Source organism: Anopheles merus, chromosome 3L, assembly GCF_017562075.2.
Source record: "Anopheles merus strain MAF chromosome 3L, AmerM5.1, whole genome shotgun sequence".
Classification (NCBI taxonomy): Eukaryota; Metazoa; Arthropoda; class Insecta; order Diptera; family Culicidae; genus Anopheles; species Anopheles merus.
Genome location: NC_054085.1, coordinates 24,589,839 through 24,612,175, shown reverse-complemented (window position 1 = coordinate 24,612,175; position 22,337 = coordinate 24,589,839). Strand labels below are relative to the sequence as shown.

Below are 22,337 nucleotides of genomic sequence, written 5' to 3'. Positions count from 1 at the left end.
ACAGGAATATAGTCTTCATTCTATTGGATTTTTCAAATGATTTGATTTGACGTCTGATATGTCCATCGTTTTGTTGTAATCCAATACGATGTAATGAAAATCGCATTAATTTTAACATTTTGCAATGTAGCTGAAGAAGTATTCTAGTTATCGAACAAATTCAAAATATATTATAACATAAATAACACATGTTGTTCTGCTGCATGCTTAATTGTACTGATCGATATTGTGTAAATAAATCAATCATGTTTCTAGCAATCACTGACTATTCTATGTAAGGCAAAAGGTGAAATTGAATTATTTCTAAACATAGCTGCTGGATGGTTCCGTCAACTTTCATTGAAAATTTGAGTAGTTTCAGTAGTTTATTTGATTTGATTACCGATTGTGAGTAGCTTACGTACATTTTAAAACCATTATAGTTTAATTAGGTAGATGGTGTAAAATGTATACGCAATATTGATATTGGTGCATAGAAAACGTTGCTTCTTGTTCTTATGAAGAAAATAAGCTGCCTAGATTATAATAGGATAAGCAAAGGAATCGGACGAAAATACGGAGCAAACAACTTATTTTGTTTTCATTTTGCATGTAAAAAAAAAGAGGAACGGTTGTCGAAGAGGGCTTAAAAGCTGGCAGACGCCCGATCGGCTTAATAACCACAATCAAATTAATTCTATTACGACAGCCGGTTTGCACCCTCTTCTCGGCGCATGAAGCTACCATTACCTTACTCAGAATAAAAAAAAAGTAATTCCATTCCCAAAATAAAAAAGAAAGCAATAAAAACGTGAGCGATAATCTTAAGCTACAAAACCTTCCAAACAATTTAACGCCTCAGTAGCGAGAAAAAAGAACTTCTTCTTTTGCGTATTTTTTTTTACCCCAACAAAGCGAACCATACTTTACTCATTCTCTGTAGCAATGGCGAGGCGGGGGGTGCAATTTATTCTTATCAAATGCGCCCGATGCAATCGAGCTGACTGCTTGAAAAGGATTAAGAAAATTCATTACAACCTTACACTTGCCCCTAGGGGGGAAAAGAAAACCGACGTCCTGCGCCGGGGATTGGATTGAGCCGGGTAGCCCGAGACAGTAGCAAACCGGCACCGATGAGTGCACGGGATTCGGTGCAGAGCATAAATTATGCTCTACGGGCATCAGGCAGCACGTTCCCCGGCTGCCTCGGTGGAGTGAAATTTCGGTCGCACCTCGAGGGACCGGATACGGTTCTGATTCATCTGCTGCTGCTGTTGTGCTTGCTGTTGTTTTTATTTTTGTATTGTTGCTGTTGTGGAGCGGTGGCGTGTGGCAGGGTTTGAGGGTGACGAGTATTAAGAATAAAACAGACACAACCCTTGGTTTCGATCAAACGACCGAGAATAGTGCTGGTGCAGATGTGCGGGCTCAGGGAGCTCAGAAGTAATGAACTGGGAAGGATTTTCATTACTGTGCAACTGGTGAAAATCCTGCGTGTTTTCGATGAGTGGGTAGGAGGAGATGTGAGAAGCAGGAGACTGTACTGGATTCGAAATGAAAAACGTTTTCCCTCCCCCACAAGTGCACCTCAGAGTATGAAGGGATGGAAGATGAAGTTGGGGCAGATCGGGATGATGATGATGTCTTTGTTTTTGTTTAACCGACTCATTTCATGTTTTACTTCAAGTTGGTACAGTAGCACAAGATGATAAGGATAAGGTATTGAATGAAGAAAATAATATAAAAGAAGATAAATTGAAATTCTATTTGAATCACATTGATGCGAGTACCGAAACCCATCACGTCGAATTTCCAATAAGATCTATAACAAAACCACTTATTAAATAATATGAAATTATTCCTCAACATTAAGTATATTGAAATACTAACAAAACAGAATAAAGTGTTTATTAAATATGTATAATTTTACATTAATTCGTTATGGTCATGTTTTTTTGTATAAATCTATTTATAAAACACTGCTCATTTACTATATTTGTCCCCTTACATCTATTATTCTGTCCCACCGTGCCCCCGAAGGACCGCTCTCCTTCGGGACGTTTATTAATTATTCTTAGAATTGAACGGGAGCAGTAAGTCGTTTGAAAATTGGCGTAGCAGACGCTCGTTTGGGCAGTGTGGAAATTAATCTTTCCTCTCTCTGTCTTTTTGCATTTTTTTTTGTTGCCTATTTTGCGTCCGATTTGTCCATTGCATCCATCCATCCAGACCGACCAAAGCGCACGTTCCTTTGAGCTCGCCTTCGTCGACCCTTCTCACGGATGCATAACACGAACGGACAGAACGAATGGGCAGCTTCCTCTACCCCCTCTAGCCCGAGGCAGCTAGATTGCATTCCTAACCTTTCTGTCTTTCTGTCCGGATGATATTCCATCCGTCGCATCCGTGAGCATCGTGAAAGATTGCATCGCGTGTCTTGGGTTCTCCGTCGCCCTGCAGGGGAATCAGATGATTTCCCACCGTCCTCAAAATAAAACCACACCCGCTCCAAACCCTAGAAGCCGATAGAGAACCACCACGATGATGAACAGGTTGCCGTTTTATTGTACCCACCCTATCCCTACCCAACGCTCCAATCAGATGAGGTGCAGAACTTCTGAGAAGATGCACTGGCAGCCTCCTCCACCACGGTCGTTGGCATGTCTGTGATGGCCGATCTTTGACATCGTCACTGCAATTATGCAATGGAAACAGGCGAGCGACGGGGCCTTTAGGTAAGGCAGCGAGCACGCAATCACCTATGCCATAAGCGCCGCTGCATTTGTAGCCGCTGCGTCCATTACAAGGGGCGCGTTGTATCGCGCTCGGGGCCGTTTAAGAGCCCACCGTGTATGCAGGCGCTTTTTCGGGACGGCGTACACAGCCACACACACACACAAGTATGGAACGTGTTTCAAAACATCGTTAAGGCGAGTTAAGGTGAGTTGATAGGGTGAGAAAAGTCATGCCATTGGCGGATGCGCTGGACCGCTAATTGCGAATTGCGACGGCCCCGCGCACAGTTTATTCGCGCAAAATGGGCGCCTCGCTGTCTGGTTGACATAAATTATGCATCCCATTTAGGTTAGCGTCAAGATGCGTCAAGCGCGGAGGGTTTTTTTTGTATTGTGAAGATGCAAAGTGCAAAGCGAACAAAACAAAATCATGAAACTAAATTTGCTTCTACCGTTAGCAAAAAAAGCATACGTTTTTCAGAGTTATGTTTTACGTGATGTACTAAAGTGTTCAATAGGTCAGCAATTTTTTTACCTCCTGGATCAAAATCAATCAAGCAAATGAGGTTAGTTTTTCTTTGAGCCAAGCAGCAACGACAATAAGACGGACAGACTTTAAGTACCTTGGGTACATTTTTCAATTTGTAAATTTTATAAATACTCTACCTGAAACCAAATGAAACTAAAATAATAGTTAATATAGTACAAAATACGGAGAATATGATAAGCAACCCGAAGATAAAGAAAATTTTCTTTTAAAACTTCAAAATGAAACATACTCCAATAAAAAATGCTCAAAAACATAATACCAGTTTGTGCATTGAGGAAATGGAAAGAAAATAATAAATAAATAAATAACAAGTGTATCAGAAATAATTCACAGCAAATCTGCCTCATAAGAAATAAACTCATAAGATCTTATGATAAAACGTTGAATAACGCTAAACATTTAAATAATAACAATAACAAATGAATAAATAAATGCAGTGCAGCACCGTTTATCCGTACTGTTACAAATATTTTACTGGGAAAAAAGCAAATTTCAAATATTATTATGGGAAAAACATAAAGTTAATAAAAACTGGGATATTTTTATCACAAAAAGGATAATTTTCCAAAAAATTAATTAGGATTCGGTGATAAAATATATCATTTGATTCATTTTCCGTGTTATTCGCAAATCCGGGCGAGGTCAAGTCCCGAGAAGCCCGGATAAATGGCCCTCCACTGTAATTGATTTCATTGATAACAATGCAAAGCAAAAGCAATCCTATAAGAAAACCTATTGGTGATGATGTTTACAATATTTTTGATTGTAACTCTTTTCGTTACCATATTCGGACTTCTAATTTTTCTAATTCCACTGCTTAGTTTCATTTTCATCTCTTATTGCTTATTCGAGGTTTGTGATAGTCTCTTTGCGCTTTACTAGTTATTTTGTATTTTTGAGATTAGATGTTTGTTTAGTTAAGATCAGAAATTTTTGTTATTAGTTATTAGTTATTAGTTTAACTGATACGTTTTAAGTCTTTGTTATTTAGTTTTAAAGGCAGATTCTTGAGTAAATAAAAACATTAAAAAAGTCCATACCAACAAAACATATCGAAATCGCATGAAAACAAATGTTTATCACCTACCAATATTTAATTATCTCCGCGTTAAAAACCACAATTGCTAATAGCGTTAATAACCCACTATGCACGGTATGCAGTTACAGGGAATAATTCAAATTAAACCAAAATACCATGTACCACGATTTGGAGAGAAAAAAAAAACATACCCAACCAAGCGCTGGCACCGTTCAGCATAACTCGCGTTATAATAAATTTGTTTCCACACATCAAAACACGGGCGCCCACCGCTAATTGTGATACGAACGAGCGGGCGTAAAATGAACAAACAACCCACTCGTAAGCTGGTGCAGTCGCAGCCGGACCGGCCCATTTTCCCACAACCCTCAAACGCCGTAAGGGCATGTGCATGCATGCCAGTGCCACCCCGCACGATTCGAAACCGATTAGGCACCGTGCGGGGCGAGACGGTGAAACACACACAAAAAAAGCGATCAAAAACAATATTATTTAATAGATATTTAGCCCATTTCTATCGCCGTTTGTTGATGGTTTGTTGTTGGGTGGTATTAAACGCTTTTTTTTTCGTTTGCTCTTTACAGAGTCGTGCCCCTACCATCATGCATGGGAATGGATGGAGAAAGAGAGAGAGAGAGATGGAGAGGGGGTAGAGTAGGCCATGGTAGGTGCATATCAGTTGTACGCTTTAATATCAAAAAGGCCGAAACCGTGTTCGGGTAGGTATCGCAATGCATCGTGATGCGATAATACTCTATCGGTGCCAATGCTTGCAGCAATGAAAAAAATAAAAACGGCAAGCATGTTGTTTTGGAAAAGAAGCTCCACCGGTGAAAGAAGAAAAACTTCCAAACTGATTAAGAACAGGCTAAGAAGCTAAGGGCCTTAGGCTTTGAGGGGTGGCCTACCAAAGTTGTGCCGGGTGCATGGGCTTTATTATGCTACCACGGTTGTGGGCATAACGTTGACACTGTACACGGTGTATGCAATGTGTATTGAGCTTTTGATGAGGTTAATTACATAAAAAGCAAAATTTATAATTTAGAACATATTCTTATTAGATACTAAAAAGATCATATTGAAGTAATATTTTGTGCAAAATTAAATTTTGCAAATTTTGTAAAAATTAAGTGAAATTTTGAAATGAGATTTACGTCGTTTTTGACCCTGCTTGAAGAAGGTAAAAAAATATTGATATCAAAATATTGAAAACAAAATCCGAAACAACCATTCTATTGCTTTCGATTTTTCAAATTAGGAAAAAAATCAGAAGCTAAAATTCTGAATAATGCCGATAATTATTTTGTAATCAATTTCACACGTTTTAATAAGTAATACATACCAATTTATGTTTTTCGCCATCTTTCAGTTGCAGTTTATTTGTATTCATAATTTACAATTATGTTCAAAATTATTCAACCACCTTTATGGCACACACTGTACACATCTCACTCCAATCCAACTCAGCTATCTCCGTTCGGTGCAGGTCGCTCGCAGCAGCAACTATGATGATGTTACTGATGATAATGCACCCATTCCTGCCGCTCCATTCGAGTGCCATCGATAGGCGTACGGGCAGCCCACCGGGCCCGGTGGTTTGGGTGGTTTCCACCCTATCAAAATGGCTATTGCTGACTGCTTCTCCAAAGCGTCAAAATCCATTTACTGCGCGCATTATGCTGCCTGCATTATGTGCAATGTGCTTTTTTTGCTTCACCTTCTCCCATGCTCACTCAAAATGTTACCTGCACATATGCCACCGCGCCCGAGAGCGTTTCATGCTTGGACAGATTCAGTCAGCTCCCTTTTTTATATGTTGCTGGTTGTTGTGGGTGCTGCTCTTTCCATGCCCCCGTGTACATTTCATTAACGGGCGCTGTCACGCCTGCACTGGCGCTGCGGGGATTGGTATAATTTAGCGCGGTGATAAATTGCACTCAATGTTGCGTCCGTTGGCGGGACGGCGAGTAATCGATGCCACGGTTTTCGCGCCATATCAATTTGCGGAGTATGAGTGTGTGTGTGTGTGTGTGTATGTGGTTTTTAACGGTCGCTTGTCATCTTTTCTTATGTTGCATTTCGTTGTTTCATTGTGGTATGTATGGCTGTTTCTTTTTTTTTTTTAATAATAATTTCATTGTGTATGATGGGGCACCTTTTCACGGTTAATGCTGAACCCTTTTTTCCCACAATGCTGTTGGTGCGCGTGCATAATGCAACGGTACGAATTGTCAGGTGGCGGTGTTTGCGCGCTTAACAAGATCTTTATTGATGGCGTTACATCGGGCGGCGTTGAGTGTGTTTGGATGAAGGAGGGACGGCTTTGGATCGGGTGAAAGATTGGCTTGTAATTGTATTGTTTATTTTCTTCCCGACTTTTAATTGCACTGTTTTGATGGGCAGCCAATGATAGTTTCCAATTGTGCATTCTCACGGAAGTGCTGGGATTTTGAATATGGAGGTAGTTGTGTGGCAATAGCTTCAATTAAAACAGTTTGATAATGGATTGGGGATGTATTTTGAAGAGATTGATGGAAAGGTAAACATGGGAAAGGAAAATTAATCCCTAAAAATAGTTCGGAAAATTACATAATTGAAATACGATAAAATTCTATCATTGATCAATTAAAATTAGTGAATCTTTTATAGTCATTCATTACTTGATACAACACATAACAAACAATTTTGAATTTTAAAGCTTTTTTTGATGTGATATATTTATTTTAACAATTCAAGCAACATACCAAAACTGTCTCTCCTAAATAAATAAAAAAACATTTACATTTTCCATACAAATAATTCAGTTAATGGCTTGTGAACCATGATTTTTTTTAATAATTATTTAGAGTAAATTAATGAATTTTTAAAAATTATAAATAATTGTAATAAATTTTTTTCGATTAAAATAAGACTTACATTAATTTTATGCTTTGTCAAACTAAGTTTATTTTACCTAAAATACTGAAAAATCTATATTGCATACGCACAACTTATAAAATTTTGAGAGTATTGATTAAATACAATTTTTTTTAATTTTTTTAAACAATTTGTATTTTAAATCATCAATGTAAAAATTAGACACACTCCACAAAAATTGTGCCCAATGTCAGCAGATTCCGCTTTATTGTTAATAATAATTTCACCATCACCGTCAGCGTAAAACTTTACAGTGTACGGTCTGCGAGTGAGAAAAACCAACACCAACACCAACTGTGAAGGCCGGTGGAAACCCCGTAAGCGGCCGGGAAAACGTAAACAGCAACACGCTCGCACCGGGCGGTAAGAGCAACCGTGCATCAAAACAAAAACGAGAGCGAGAGAGCGAGAAACTACCTTCTCACGGAGACGGGCAGCTCACGCGCGTGAGATGAAATGAGGTGAGAAAGCGAAGCCCGTCGGGTGAGATGGAGAGTGATATGCTTATTGCAGCAATTTAGGCTGTTTTATGGGGACATCACAAAACATGATTTGCTACGTGTGTGTTTCAGAGGCTGATGACGCAAAAAGGCTCAAAGTCTTATAGGTTTTTGAAAAAAAAAAATAAAATAAAATATTTTCACACTAAAGCTAATAAGAATAAACAATCAAAACTATTCCCTGAAACAACTCTTCCAACCACAGATCATCGACCCATCGTAAAGGTACAGCAAACAACACCGAAATACAGCTAACATGTAAACAACGCCGAAGTCCGATTTCCGGAACGATGATGAGAAATACCCTTACCTTCAGAACCAAAACATGCGCATGTCCTTCGCTGCCGCTCGGATTCACCCCCTAGCTCTGCCTTCCGCCGTCCCTTTTTTTACTTCCACACGAGCCGTGGCTGCTTGTTTACAACTTGCGTACTCGTGCGTCGGATTGTAGCCGGCGAGCGGGTCGAATGCATTTCTGGCGCTCTGCGAGTCGCTTCCCTACCGAACAGACGGATCCTTCCAGAGGGGTTAGCATTTCGAGAGGGGCGAGGGAGCGAGAAGAGAAGAGAAGAGAGCGGGCGGTGAAACGTCTCGACGTCGGAAATTCGCCACCAGAGAGAGAGAGAGCGAGAGTAACTTGATCGCTCCGCCAGCAAGAAAGGAAAGCTGTTGGGAAAATCAACGCGTGGATGGCGGCGGTTCGAGTGGCACTGTGCGAGTGAGACAGTGTTTTTTCAATGGTGAGATGAGTCGCCACCGCTTCCTTGCCTCCCATCCATTCACCCACACTCAGTGAAGTGAAAATACCGAAGCGTGCAGTGCAGCCCGAAGTGGAACCATTTGCTCACCTTCGGGCGAGTCCTGTCGGGTTTTCGGGCTCCGCCAGTAGGAAAAAGTGCACTACATCACAATCCGGCAGTGCGATTCCGATCGTTGCCGACAGCGGAACATCGTGCGTGTGTGTATGTGTGTGAGAGAGCGCGCGTTTGTCAGCGATAGCCAGCGGTGCCGCAGGTGTACGTGCGTGTAGGGCGCAGTGTGTGAATTTTCACAATCGCGAACATTTCCTAATCGGAATCTAAGATACCCACAAAAAGAGCAGAAAATAACGTGAGTTGGTGAATTTTATTAATAAAGTCACGGGCAGCTTCCGAGAGCGGCCAAATTGAGTGCATCGTTCAACCAAACGGCGTGTCGACGTTGTGCGAAGGTACGGCAACGCTTTCAATATGCTCTCCCCGCATCAACTAGGTCACCGGAACCGCACACGGTGGCATAGGTGCCCCACGGCGTGAGGTTGGCAACTCACCTGATTATTAGTTTTCCGCAGGGTCGTTTCAAAATGTTTGATTCGCGTTTTTATTGCAGCAGGGTAGGTGCAGAAAGCAAGCGAGATAAACTCCCAGCAGCCCGGAAGAATCAGGTCGCATTAGGTCCTGGCGGATGCCGGACATCAGCAAGAAGGAAAGAAACGGCCGGACGTGACCTAACCGCAATCGCCCAAAAGCCCCAACCCGGATGCAGGCATTTCGATAAGGAGTCCGAGGAGTCCTTATGCTAATGGGCTGATTCGTTTGTGATATCGTGAGTGTGTCTGTGTGTGTGTGTGTTTGAGTGTATGCATTCAAACGTGTTCAGATTTATGCAGGGCCACACCGGAAAACCCGGACGCTTTCCTGTTAGCCTGTTTTTGACAGTGCCGGGCCAGGCGGATCAGAGGCCAAACAGTTTCGGGCGCACAGATGTTCAGGTGTCAATCGGCCTGGTCCGAGTTTCCGAGGGGGAATTTTATTTCGTGTTTTCGTGTGACTCTTCTCGGGCTGCTGCAGCCTGGTACGGAGTAGCCCGGTGCTGGCCAGAGAAAGGTGAAACTGTATTTATTGATTGCTGCGGTTCGTGCTGTTTGGAAGGTGGTGTACCACGCTACCGGGTCGTGCCCTGAAGACCTACTCTATCGCTTCGAGTGTCCAGATGTGTACGTGGCATGCCTGTGTGCTTAGAGCACACAGTGCCAGTTCCTATTTCCCCCCATTAGTGTTCTTTTGCTTCCGTGCAGGTTTCGCTGCCAGCCAGATTGTGACAAACAACATAAATCAAAGTGTGTACACATCCGTCCTGCATAAAGCAAAGTGTCCTCTCGTATGTGTGTGTGTGAGTGCGTGTCTGCATGGCCCTGACAGCTTAGCCTGTACGGATCGGTTCAGCGTGTCAGTGGCTCAAGTGCGCTCATCAGCCTCCGGATCGCTGTGGCAAAGGGGTGCAACCGGATGCACCTAGTGTGTGGGCTATTTTTGTGGCCTCCAAACAAGAGGCTTAAAACACACCCGGTCCGTTGTCAACTTGTGTTTAATACCCCCCCTCCCCCCCACCTCCGAAAAAGTGATAAAGCTCCTGCATTTTTTCCTCCTCCAGCGGCAGTCCTTCCTCAACACAGCAGCGATTGTCATTCTTTACTCTCTTTTAATCCTAGCTTCCAGCTGTTATCCAGAGCTTGCGTATGTGTGTGTCTGTGTGTGTCTGAGTGCTTAGATGTGTCTGTTTGTGAGCGACCAAGTGGGCAGGTGTGCTAAATGTGTGCCATTTGTCAGTGGCCGAGCATTTGATGTGAAAGTTTTCGCCCTGTGCCTGTGTGCAGCGTGATAAGCAATCGATTGTATGATTACGGAGCAGCATAGGAAGGGCTCACAACCGACAAGCTCCCTTTTTTTAGAGGCGTTTAGACGTGCGTTAACGAGTGTGTGTGTGAGTGTCCAATGTGCGTGAAGTCGTGATTGATTTCATCTCATTACTACTATCCATGTCCATCTTTATCACCATCATCTAATCACAATTTCATAACCAAGCTGAAAGCGGAGCGGTGAGCTTTGCAGTATTTAGCCATTGTTTTTCAATGCATAAAATCTATCCAATAATCGTGTGCGTGTGTTTGTGTTTGCGTAAAAGTGTGTATATTGCGATGGTCACTTCCGTGTGGTGAATGGAAGTGTTCCGGTGCGCCATAAAGGTGTCTGAAGCAGAGCTGTATGTGAACAACCAACCGGCAGAGTGAGCGTGCATGTGTCTTCACTTTCGGCGCGCTTGTTCAGGAGGTTATGTACTGTTGCCGTTTTGACTGGGATCAGCAGTGAGGATATTTCCTTATCGATTGTAAAGGTAATGCAAACAAAAAAAATATTGTCTAAAATATACAAATTTGTAGTGGTGTGAAAAACACACGAGCTATGGCTAACAAATGAACGAGTAATGAAACAAATCGTTTGTATAGGGTATGAATTCAGGAATATTGGAATATACAAATTATCAAGAGTTACGTAGAAATGTGTTCAGTTTTAAATGCACTGTGATTTCTTTATACTAAGTAGTCATGGCCGGTCTCATGGTACAGTCGTCAACTCGTACGACTTAACAACATGCCCGTCATGGGTTCAAGCCCCAAATAGACCGTGCCGCCATACGTAGGACTGACTATCCTGCTATGGGGGGAAATCAATAAGTCACTGAAAGCCAACCCCACAAGTGGGTTGGCAGGTCTTGACTGGCATCGGTTGTTGAGCCAAAGAAGAAGAAGAAAGTAAACAAACATTGTAAAGAACTAGGTTTATGATGCGGAGTGTAAAGCTGTGGAGGTCTAATAAAAGCAAGAATCAAACTAAATACAGCTACAACATTTATGTAAAGCTTAAAGTGTCTCTATAAAGAATTGTGGGGCCCTTCACGATTCTAGTCAGCTTTTTTATGTGGAGTTTGACAGTTGGAGGCTGAAATCATGTAAACACTCCATACAAATCCAAACATAAAGCTAGCCTGCAATTTTCAGTCTAGATTATTCTAGCTTCAAAGATGCAATTAGATTCGAGTACCTGCTCGACAAATGGTAAAACAATATGGTGTTTTCATTGATCCCAAGGTGCATTAAAGAGATCAGGTGGTCGAATATAGTATCAAAGAATATTTGGTCCAGGTGGACTCATAGCATTTTTATAACCAAATTTGAACATCACTTTTTGGCAGGATGGGTCAACACTTTTGCTCTATCAGGCTTTCGGGTAGCTTGACTAATACACAAAATACTCTTAAAATCTTCATTCAGAAGCGATGAAATTCAGTATTCCAAATACATACACCTTAGGATAAGCCCACCTGTATATTATACCCACTTTGATAGCTGCTCGAAAACTGCTATACAATGCAAACGGCTGACAGGTAGAAATTTTGGCCTTCGATCTAGAAACGGAAAAGGTCCTTAAATTGGTTTTTGTTTCGAAATATGTCCTTCATTGTCTGATTATTTTCAGTATGATTGAAAAGGACTTTGTTCTAGTTGTATGACTGAGATCTATAGCCACCAAAACGTAAGTGCAATAATCTCTTAAATGGTGTGTAAACTAACATGTTTTGATACAGTTATCAAATTGAGTAGTGTTGTAACGCCTGGACACAGTTTATTGAGTAGCTGGAAAGACTTTCTTAGAGCTGGCTTATTTGGACTTTATTGCGCAGTTTAAAAATTAGCCGTTCTTATGTCGCTTGACTTTTGCTACTGCCTCGATGGCGCCTTTTTGTTCAACAGCTGATCTATGTTGAACCTGTTTGACCGTGCCTAACGACCTTAGCCGAACTTATTTCTAATTGGCCCTAAAATCGCTAATAAAGTTGTCTCATATTAAGGGTTATCTTTCTGCCCTTGTCTGTCCAGCAGCGCCATCTGATGTTTTCATAATAAATTATTCCAGCTATCCTTGACAGCTCGTTTTTTGCATAACATTCGCTTGGTATAATCCGCACGAGGTCGATATCGTGCCAACAAGTAGCCTAGAAATATTGGTCAAAGGTTACTATTTTGTTTAAAAAATCATAATTATTAATCCAATACCACAGTAAAAGAAGCGAACAAAACTGGTTAATAGCCAACACCTTCATAAATATACGTTATTTGTCATGCATGAGGCATACTTTCAGGGGTAAAACTATTCCATCTCAAAACGTAAAATCATTACCACACAGCAGCCTCTGCATGACTAATGGAAAAAAGGCCTTTAAAATAAGGTCTACATTGCAAATGAACTCATCGATCCCATTTATTTGAGAATCATCCTGATTTATTATAAAAAAGAAATCGAAAATAATAAATCCTGATCTCAGGAACCCAGAGACCTCGCGTAGTTTTTTTCCCCAATGTAAGATTGATGCGTGTGAGGAAAGCTTAATCTTCCATTAATGTGGCCAAGCCAAAGTTAATAGAAAAAATACACGCACACAGCCACCCTCACCCCGTTAAAAGAAAATTCAAAGTCATGTCATCATGTAACCGTATAATGGGTATTTGCTCTACGCACGATGAATATTCATCCGAAACGGTAGCAGCCTCTAATCTGCCCTGTTTTAAGCGCATTGCTTTGGTGAAAAGGGCAGCAACAGCAAACCGTAAAAAAAGCGATCGTGTTTTATCTCCCCGACCGCGGTACACAAAGACACACACGCACACACGCGGGCGGTGTCCCTTTAATTCTGAGCGGCATGGCCATTTTTCACGGTACAAACCGAACACGGCTATCGAAATCTGCAACAGTGTGTAACGGTTGTATCCTTACGGTTAGTCGGAAAGGAAATGGGGACCACCCGGTAATAGAAATAACTCAAGAAAATGTTCCTTAGTAAGGAAAATGGGAAAGGCACACAATGAAGAATAATAAAAAAAAAAAATCCCTACTGCAGTGCAATTCCAGGGCAATTCCGATCACTTACCCTTCGACTTTAAACAGTCTTAGCGGGGTCGGGCAATCTTTTAAGCTGCTTAAGAGTGTATCATCGTGTGCGCGCGCGAAGACATTCCCCTGCATTGGTGCGACGTTCACGTGCCACCGGAGGGGTGACGGGCACGTCGTTCCAGCAGTGCGAGTGAAGTGAAATAATTAAAATACGTACGCAGAAGCTAGCAGCTGGGAACCCTGCTCGCTGCGAGGGGTTAAACGTCAGCGAGCGGGCAAGAAGCCACCTCTGCGGCGCTGTTTGCAAACTCTCCCAGTGTGACACTATGTGTGTGTGTATGTGTGGGGTGATGGGACGTCTGTGGATTATTTTTATTACCTTTTATGCCTGCCAAGCTGGCCTTTATTGCTGGCGTGCCCATTGGGGGGTGGAAATGCGAAAAACCCGAGGCCTGCAGTAAGGAAGCGCCGCACTCAAATGATGAAATTATGCATCCTTGCGCAAGCAGGCGTCGGTTGTGCCGAGGGTGGCCGCCTGTCGCGACATTAACGCCCGGAAGCCCCGTGCCATTCCGATCGATTTAGCACCGAAAATGTGTGTCTGTGTTTATGTTGAAAAGCGGCTGTTGGAAGGGGATTTTGCCAGCGTTATTGGTATCTTGTTTAAGGTGAGCTAGGGGTGGTACACAGGAAGTGGTAACGGTGGGTGTGGGTGACTTTATTTGTATTATTTTACTTGATTTTGATCCGATGCGTAAACATTTACGGGGGTTTGAGGGATGTGTCGGTATTGTTGTAGCGCGACGCGCTGATGCATACTCTATACGGTCAATGAACTGTCCAGTACGCAGCAAGGAGAAGATTGAATTAACGGAAGAGGTGCATTTCTCAATTAATGTGTTGTAGAAAGGATATTATCTTAAATATGTCTCTCTTTGATCTTAGATAATTCATACTAAATTGAATAATAGTTGTTATTTATATGTTTACAAGTTATATTTTAATGTCTTATATGTTCAGCCTTGTTTTCATAAAATCGTAAAAGTTGAAAACAAAAGTAGTCCATTTTTGTAGAATGGAATTTCAAACGGAGTTTATTTTAACAATATTGTTTTTTATTAATATTTGGATATTTGATCCCAACATAATTATAATATGTGTATCATTTTTATCCACAACTTGTTCTCTTCCTCGATTATCCTTGATGAAGATATAAAATCACTCACTCGCTTTATCCGGAGCAGTGGGAACCCTTTTCGGGCATTTCCCTTCAGCGTTTTACCAAAAAAAAAAATGGCGCTACAATAAGTCGTGTCGATGGCTTATCCTGACCCCGGCCATTTGCTTCCCTCGCGCGCGGCCACTATATGTGATGCGCCCGCCTCGTTTGGTACGCCAGCTGGAAGCCGGCAAAATGTCATTTCGGTTGTTGCAGAGCTGCCGAGCGTGTACTGCTGAGCCCGGGCATGGGGCATTGCAGTTGTTGTTTTAAAGTGTAATGCCGAAAAAAAAGGGAAACACCCCATCTCCGTCTGGAACGAGCGAGCGAGTCACACATTTTAACATTATCTCCGTATTTCCACACCAAAAAGAACGCCACGGAGTACTGGGAGGTTTTATGGGCAAAAAATAAAAGCCCTACCGAAGTGGGCATGATAGAACAACAGTAACAACAAAGGCGCTCACTCACACAAACCCCCCAAACGAACCGGCTTGCTGCTGCAGTAACACTGAAGGGTAATGAGCGAGCATAAAATAAATCGGATTAGAGATAACTGTAAATTATTTTAATGAACACGACGAAAACAAAACACACACACACAGAAGGTTTTTGGGGAAAGCGCACAGCTGGGACACTCTAGTACTAGGGTATAGCTATAGGACGGAACGGGAGGCACGGGAAAGTGAAGCCAAAATAAAAAATAGCATACTTTCGCAAAAGGCGCACCAGCGGAAACGGGACCCCGTGGTGGACGGAAAGTAATGACAGAAATGGCACGGCACGGGACGAAACGTGCGAGAGCTTTGGGTGCGACAGAACAGAAATAAATGAAGGTGAAAATGTACGAGTGAGAAACGGAAAATTAATTTCGAACACGAGACGAGAGTGTATGGGGAATCGAGAGAGCGATTTCAGCTCGCTTGAAGGATGAAATGCAAGCATAAACGGTTGAATGGCTTTGAAATGTGGCATAGTATTGAGCTGGCCTGTAGCTTATCTGATGATGTATTTTTGTTTATATGTATATTGAAACATTTTTATCATTCTGTTCAATTTACTAATGCATAAACAAATGGTATAGAAGGACAGAGGATCTGAAAACTGGTTTTCAGTGTCGCAATCACCGGTAAAATACACCAAATGTTAAATTTATTTAAATTTTTTTTATTTACTTTAATGAAAAAAGCGTCATTATGATTGAACGCCTGAAATTATGCAATTTTCAGCACAAAAAGGTTGATTTGATGTTGTATAGGAGATACACTATTAAGAGGGATTTTCGCAACAAATTTCACAGTTTCTAGGCAACTGTCAAACCAAGAAAAAAAAAAACATCATTATGATTGAACGCCTGAAATTATGCAATTTTCAGCACAAAAGGGTTGTTTTGCTGTTGTACAGCGAATACACTATCAATTGGGAATTTTCGCATCGAATCTCACTGTTTCTAGCCAAAATATAACTTGCTTCCGTGAAATTGTGATTACAGTGCTAGGTATTAGCCACAAAATTTACTATTTCGTATAATTCTAACTGAAGATAACAATTTTAAAATTTCTGGATAGATTTATAAATTTTTGGGATTTATTTAGAATTTGACAATAAATATGTTAAATCAGTACAATTAGCTCAAATATTTGTCACCTTTAGAAAACCGCGTATCTTCGAATGCGCGTATTAGATGTACCATACACCTCGGAGGCCACATGTACTTCAAATTTTAACTTAATCCATCATTTGATTAATCGCAAAAAGGGTTTACAACAGCCTTAAAGATATCAATTTCCCCTTTATGCGTTACATCGTTTCTCAAAGTTAAGCCATCAGAAAAAAGACCATTATACTCTCGCAGCCGCTTATCACCCATCTGCATCTCAACTGCAGCCACTTACTGTCACGTACTTTTGTGAAGCTCTCATCAAGTAATTGCATTATTGAGCAATTGAAGTAAAGAGCAATTCCCCCTTCCCTCGATACCAGCCACCATACACTCGCTAACAAAGCGTACTCTAAACTTCGCCTCATCAGCGTTTTGCGCTGCTGAAAAGAAAAAGTGCTTAGCACGCACCCTACGTGTACCGCCGGTTTGAATATTGTTGAACATTTACGCACGAAAAAGTTTTGCTCACGCGCTCTCTCTTCCTCTCGGTGTGCTACCAGCAGTTTGCTTTCGGCAGTCGCTCCAGTGAAACGCTTCAGTGAACCGCGAACAGAGGAATCATTCTTCGAAAACCTCTGCAAACCATAATCTCAAAGAAACAATCACTACAAACCCAAGTGGCGAGGGTTTCGCTTTTCCTTTCTCAAAACTCCGCGCCGTTGCTGTTGGAAGATTGGAGCAGATCGGTAATCCCATTTCTTCGCCAACTTCCCCAATACTTGCTGTGAAGAAGGCAAGGGAGGGAAGGGTTAGAACGGAACGTTTTGTCACAAACACAGCCCTCTTGTCTGGGTCGGATTGGAAAGATCGGATCAGATTACGTGATAAGATATGACCGGTTGAGTGGCGTCGGTAGGGCCAAATCCAGTAGCGAAAGGGTTGTAGCGGGAGTGTTTTGCTTTATCGAGTGTGTGTGTGTGTGTGTGTGTGTGTGCGTTTCAATGAATTTATGAAACGTGCTGCCACTGCTGTCGAGCTGTTGCTTGTTGAAGGTTTTTTTTCCGGTAGTACCTATCAGGACATTTTTCTTGTGCCATTAACCAGACCTAAGGTAGCTTTAAGAGAAGTCGCTGGTTTAGGGGAAGGAAAAACGATCCCATTCCCGTTACCCGTAACCCAGTTTAGCAATCTCTCTCTCTCTCTCACTTGACTTCGTCCCAGCAGGCTGGAAGTCCTGCCTTAATGCGGTTTAATGTGTTGTGAAGATTGCGATGTCTGCAGGAGAGCCTCCTTGAGGAATGCATTCCCAAACCGGTGTGACATTAAATCCGGCTCATTTGGCTGATTCGGGCTGCTCTTTTCCGGTGAAGCTGAATCGGTGTCTATAATTCAGGATATTGACGGAAAATGATAGGTACGTGCTTGTTCGAGGTGGAAAACAGGAGTGAGCAGTGGAGTGTTATTACTTCCCATCCTACGGTGTGTTGTATTAACCGCGCGTAGAAACCTGTGAATAAGGCCTTCTGCTATGCTAGCCGTACTGTAACTCCTGCCGTGCCAACAACACCCGGAAACTGAGCCACATAAAACCTAATTACCCTCGTAACAAACAATAATTAACCACACTATCAGCGTAGATCTGGTACGTAGTGAAACGAGCTTCGCTGCAAGCGCAAGGCACGTAGAGAAATTTTGGAAAATTCATACCCATCTTCCTCGTTTTTTTCTTCTCGTCCTGAGGGGTAAAGTATCGTAACGGGTGTAATTATACAAAGTTTTCCCACTATAGCGCAGTAAGCAACGTACACAGTGGGAGAGAACAAGAAAGAGCGTAAAAAATGCACTACTATACACACACACACAGTCCCAGTGAGGTAGTGGTAGGATGTTTTTTCTGTCTCGTCCTTTTCCCGAAAGCAACACAAACATACAGAGTTTCAGTTCGTTTAGTCAGATGCTTTGATTTTGTAAAAGTTTCCCGCCCGTGCCTGGGAGTATGAAAGCAACACACACACACATACACACACACCCCAGTGTAAGCTTCAACAATCGGTGGTAAATTACTCCAGAAATATACATAAATACTTCTGCTCCCGTGCGCGCGCCCGTTGAAGTACAACCGTGCCAAGTGCGTCCGTTAGCGCCAGCAGCCTTTGCTCGGCTGGTCTCGCCCCCGGTTGGCTTGGAAGAAAGGAAGAAACTCTGCGGGTGAACTTTTTGCATCATTGCGCCAGTGGGAAGTGGGTGTGCGCTGCTGGGAGGAGTCACGAAACTTCACCAGATCCTGTTACAGTAATGTGTAAGCGTAAACGAAACTGAAAGCTGCTTCATTTGTTCCGGCGTAAATCCGGCGAGATTTGTGCCACCTTTTTTGCCCGTTTGCCGTTTTGCATTCTCGTGGGTAGGAAGTTTTGGAGTTTCCGAAAATCCCATGTGGCAAGATGAGGTGAAAAAGCGGGATGCACACCGCACAATAGCACTCAAATTGGATTCTGAAGGTTTTTTTAAAAAATAATTTAGTGTTATTATTGAAAAGAAAATCAATTGTCTATGATTTCTAATATTCTAATATTCCAAGAATAGCTCAACATAGAATAAATGTGGGAAAATGTTGAAGACTTGCTGCAAAACTGATTTTTCTCAGAAATAATCGCTAATTTTGCTGAGCCCGCTTCAAAAGGCATTTTGTAATGAAAATTCATAGCAAAATACTGGCGCTGAAAACTTTACACTTTAGTGTGGCCCCAGCTTATGCCAGCGCGGAAAGCCATTAAACTTCATTTCATCGCCAAAAACGCTGTCAAACGTGTCGGCCTCTGGAGTGCCTATCCAGCCTTTTCCGGAGCTGCCAAAGTTCCATCCCATGGTGAGCAAATTTTCGGTTGCAAAAGTTGCATGATTTATTTCACTCTACTATCTAGCCGCCTCGAACAATCTCCCGATCGCGCAGAGCAATCGGCAGGACGCGGTGGTAAACAGAGTACAGAAATCGAAGTAAACGACGATCAGCAGAACGGTGGGAGTGGTTGGGGGAAGGCAAAGAGAGTTGGATGAAAAAATATGGTTTGTAATTTAAATCTTTTCGGTAAATTTTTATAAATCGTCAAGAGCTTTTATGCTGCGTCCCGGTCACGATTGAAGCTGGCACGACCGAAGCGAGGACGATTTTTTAAAGCAAACAAATGTACGAAGAAGCTGCCAGCCGGACGAAGATGAGGAGGAAATGAATTTCCTCACGGCAGCGCAGCATCAGCATCCTGCCAGCGGTACGCATCGGGGGTTCTTTTCGCACAACCGAACGCCATCAATCTTATCTCCCTGCCAGACAGATGCACAAAAGGCTTTCCTTGTTACCATCAGTCGTCTCGCTGCTGCTATTACGGCGCGGCGGGAGGAGCATTCATCAGCCAAACCATCGCATCTAGCGCAGCAACATTAACATGACTATTTTTTATCCTCGTCCACCCTGCCTGGCCGCTAGCATCCTCATAAACGGAGGACGAATCCTATAACGAAGGTGAAGAAAGAGCTAGATTAACGAGATGTTTGCGTGTAATAAGCTGGCCAGGTATTTTGAGCCAGTGGTCCAACGGTGTAATGCATTGCCACTGTGCTGTAGATGCAACACCGTTCTGCGTACGGCACTGTTGCAGTCCAGATTGAAGTGTGCTTTCCCCGGCGGCAAGGCTGTGGTGATGTGATGGTGGCTTAGCGTGTTTTATTTACTAACTGGATGAATTTATTAAGTTCTGTTTCCATTTCCGACTATGCTTTTGCGTTATTGCAATAACGAAAGGCAATGGAAGGCTGCTGTATTAAGGAGTAGTGGCAAGCGGGGGAAAGAGTTATTAATTGAGAAGGATGAAGGAGTGAATCGTTTGAGCGTGGTTTCTTTCATTAAAATGTAAATATTTGTGATGGAAGCTTGCGGCAGTGGTGCCAAGCAGAGGGAGCTATTTGCTGTACATGTGTACTCAATTTGAATCAATGTAATTATATACCCTTGGGCATGTGCAGTTAGGTTGAAACTTGTTTAATTTGGTTAGTATTTATTTTATTTTATATTGATATTTATGTTGAAGTTTATTTGATATATTCAAACAATAAAGTGTTAAAAGTATTTTTTTCTTACAATAATGTATAATATTTTCAATGCGCTTGAATTTTTGGATTTGAATTTCAATAAGTCTATTTTGCATTAGATTGCATAACTTTAGGCGGCTTTCTTCGACGGTAACAGATGCAGTGTTTTGTGGACCGGTCTCATTTTATTTGGTTTCGTTTTTGCCTTTTCATTAAAAAAAATAATTTGATGTATATTTAGTTAAAAAAAGAAAACAAGACTCAAATTTCTTTACTAGAGATGTATATTATGAATTTGTTTTGCGTCCACTACTTTCTGATTAGACTAATGATTATTTGACACATTACACAAACAAATTATCAAATTGGCAAATCATTCTTTTCCTGTTCAAAAAAAGCACATAAGAAAAAAAAAAACAACAAAAACCACTCAAGAGTGTCAATTTCATTACGGTAAGTGTTCCGGATCTTTGGTGATACATAGTTCATTGAAACTAATTGATAAACAACGTTGGCAGCCACCAACGGCACAGGCGTCAAACAATAGCGCATAATAGTCGCTTAGTTTCACCAGTTTTTGCTTCCACTATCGGTAGAATCAGAAAGGTTCGTTAGCTTCGTTAGGGTTCTTCGAATAAAAAAGGATCCAACAAAAGCAGAATAAAAACCGCATGCTAATTTTTTCACCATTTCTTGTAGGGGTTTTTCTTTTTTGCTTTTATTTTCATCGTTGTTTGGCTCCTTCGCTTGGCCGAACATTTGGCCTGGGCCCCTTTTGGCTAGACAGACCATCGATAGTTGTTTTCCAATCTTTGCCACTTCCCACGGTGGCTGAAGCTGAAGGAGATTTTTCGGTTTTGTGCGACAGCGAAAATAACAACAGCAGCCCAGTCGCCCTGCTCGAACCAAAACCGCCCGTCGTCTAGTCGCTACACTATGCGGTGCGACTGCTGTAAACAAAAAATGCACAAAGGGTTTAAAAAATCTAACCACCGTAAACGCAAAAAGCGACGCGACAGCGAATATTTGTGCACTTTAGGATGCGCGGTTTTTGATAATACCACCAAATACCACACGCTTCTGCAGGGCGGTTTTTTCCCTCCAATTCCTAGAAGCTGTCTTAGTGGTGGTGGTGTAAGTAAAAAAACGGGCTGCACTTTTATTCTTCTGTTCGGCTTCCGGTTTCCGGTGTCTGCATCGGTCTGGTTGATGGTGGATGTGGTTTTTCTCGCACCGGGTGCTCTCGTTGGTGTCGCACTTTTTGAGGGGTTTTCTTTTACGGGGTCGAGGGTGGGCTGCTTGCGGTTGAAAATAATGCACCAAAATTGTGGAAAAATATGTAAGAAATTCCAGTGGCCATGAGAAAGGTGGGAGATTATGTTTTGAGAATAATTTAAGGAAAAACCCTTTTGTGTGGTTTTGTTGTACTGTGACGAAAAAACGATGAAGTGATCGTACCAAGCCACTGCAGGGTGTTTTTAAATATTTTAAAGAGATTGTTACTTTTCGTTATGTTTCAATATGAACACCATGAAAAGTTTTTCGTTGCTGAGTATACAAATATCCGTTTGGGAAATGGATTTATTTCTATCTTAATTACAGTCATTATTTGAAGAAAAAAAAAATTAACTCCGCTCTAATGGAAAGCGTTTATGTATAAGAGCTAAATTGGCTACAAAACTGTCCTGAATGCTTATAAGAATCATATAAGGACTTTTAAATATTTAATGAATCCACTTTCAATTAAACACATTGTTCAAATATTTATAATTTATAGTAAATCATATCTAGAACATCTCATTTCCTCAAAAAATAACATAATCTTGTTCTTCACTTGTTGAAGACATCTTTAAGGCAAGGAAATCGCCTCCACAACTTCAACAACACTCTTCTCAACAAATCTCCCCCAACCGTACAGCAGATAATGCGTTATCAATCTTAATTTACCTCGCTTCATTGCTAATTTCCTTTCGATGCCATTCGGGAAAACACGCTCTCCCCCTTT

The 22,337-nt window shown here is 41.8% G+C and overlaps 1 protein-coding gene across 7 annotated transcripts in view; it reads left to right on the top strand.

Annotated features, from left to right (window-relative positions):
* The first annotated feature begins 8,652 nt into the window (after positions 1-8,652).
* Positions 8,653-22,337, top strand: part of LOC121598671 — a 441,765-nt gene continuing 428,080 nt past the window's right edge. Inside the window, exons 1-3 of one of the 7 annotated variants that reach the window (XM_041925843.1) lie at positions 8,653-8,929; positions 9,088-9,091; positions 10,190-10,872. The gene's annotated coding sequence lies outside the window, so the exon portion shown is untranslated. Of the gene's footprint in view, positions 8,930-8,987; positions 9,016-9,087; positions 9,092-9,131; positions 9,304-9,775; positions 9,818-10,189; positions 10,873-22,337 lie in introns of those variants that run through there. The other 6 variants (XM_041925848.1, XM_041925845.1, XM_041925844.1 and 3 more) reach the window with 6 other exon arrangements.